The following is a 2068-nucleotide window of genomic DNA, read 5'->3' on the forward strand; positions in this document are numbered from 1 at the left end:
ATATAATTTAGTATTGATTATTAATTATTGAAACTAAATTATTGAAAATGTTTTTTAATAGTAAAAGTAAGTTAATTGACTCCTCTTTTTTCCCCTTATTATATTCGTAAGATAGTGAAATTTACTATAATATATAGAAGAGTAAAATATAGTTTTTGTCCTTGACGTTTGGGGTAAATCTTAAAGTTGTCCCTAATGTTTCAATCGTTCCATTTAAGCCCTTAGCGTTTTAAAATTGACTCAATGTTGTCCTGCTGTTAGGGATTCGTTAACAGAATTGATGGCGGGACAAAATTGAGACGATTTTGAAATGTTAGGGACTTAAATAGGATGAAAACGTTAGGAACAAAAACGATACATAAAAATAAATTTTAATTTAATTTTAACTTTCAATAATATTAATTTTTCACTGTACATAGTATTCAATTATTTTTCAATTATATCTAAATAAATTAAATTAATCACATTACTTTCATTTTAAATAAATTTATTTTTTTATAATTTTAAAAAATTTTGATACATTAGAGACAAAAAGTATAATTTATATTTTATTGTATATATATTTTTTTTCTGCAAGTTTATATACTAGTCATTCTACAAACATTTCATGATAACTAAAATTTTTAAGAGTAAAATTATAAAAAAAATAATTTATTTAAAATGAAAGTAATATGATTAAGTGTAATTTACTTAGATGTGATTAAAAAAAATTGAATACTATGTATAGTAAAAAATTGATATTATTGAAGGATAAAATTAAAATTTATTTCTATGTATCATTTTTGTCCCCAACATTTTCGTCCTATTTAAGTCCCTAACGTTTCAAAATCGTCTCAATTTTGTCCCGCCGTTAATTCTGTTAACGGATCCCTAACAGCAGGACAATATTGAGTCAATTTTAAAATGTTTGGGACTTAAATAAGACAATTGAAACATTAAAAATAACTTTAAATATTAGGAACAAAAACAATACTTTACTCTATATAAAAAAAATAGAGTTAGCAAAACCTAATTCATAACCCATCAAAATATACTAGAATTGTAGCTTAAATTTTTGCTTTAATTAGCTTCAATTGATGGACTAAAATATATATAAAAATCCCAACCGATTACTATTAATGTAGGCATTGTCATGAATGAATAATACATTAGTGTTTTCCTTTTAATTTTGTTTTTATTTTTGAATTACAGCAAAGTATATAGTACTAATGTATAGTCAAATGTGGGACGGCAAAATGGGGCATTTGTTAAGTTTATGAGTATGACCTTTGATGAGGAGATATATAAGATTAGTAAGCTTGGTTCTTCAATCTCATTAAATTTCAATTCTATCTATTTATATATCTATCTACCTTGTGTTATACATTTTTCTTCTCTACATTCATTCTTTGCTCTCCATGTGTTTCCATCATTCAATTTTCGTCTCTAAATTGTCTCCATGCATGTTCTATGTCCAAGTCAATAACCATATAATAATGTTTATTAATTATTATCCAACAATTCTACTATACCTTTCCTTATATAAATCATTTCTGCATTTCTACTTTTTAGAGAGTATATAATTTATGACATAAGAATATATCAAATTTTATATGATTAAAAGGTTTAGATTTTATTGTTTCTCAATTCTTTTAAGTTAATGAAGTAGTGTTAACATGATGAACACCAATAATTTAGTTTTGTACATTTAATTTTTTGTAAGAGATATTGCATATATATTTTAATTTCACATATATTTCAACTATTTTCCTGCCCTGTTATATTATACCATAGAAAATTTCTTATTTATTCTATGGTATAAATTAATTTCTTTCTTATTTCTTATTATTCAGATGAATTTTTTATTTGTTTTTGACCTTTTTAAAAAATTAAACACGAAACTTTAAGTACAGTACCAATGACTCCGAGTAGATATATAAAAAAAGGTGGCAGTGTCTGACTCGTCACCTAATTCTTCATCACCATTGATGTGTTGTACGTACTTAGAGCAATGCTGACTCTATTTGATTATTGATGAACTTTTTTGCATGCATTAGCGAGGCATCAGAAGATTCTCATCAGAAAATTT

This window comes from Arachis ipaensis, chromosome B03 (genome assembly GCF_000816755.2).
Source record: "Arachis ipaensis cultivar K30076 chromosome B03, Araip1.1, whole genome shotgun sequence".
Classification (NCBI taxonomy): Eukaryota; Viridiplantae; Streptophyta; class Magnoliopsida; order Fabales; family Fabaceae; genus Arachis; species Arachis ipaensis.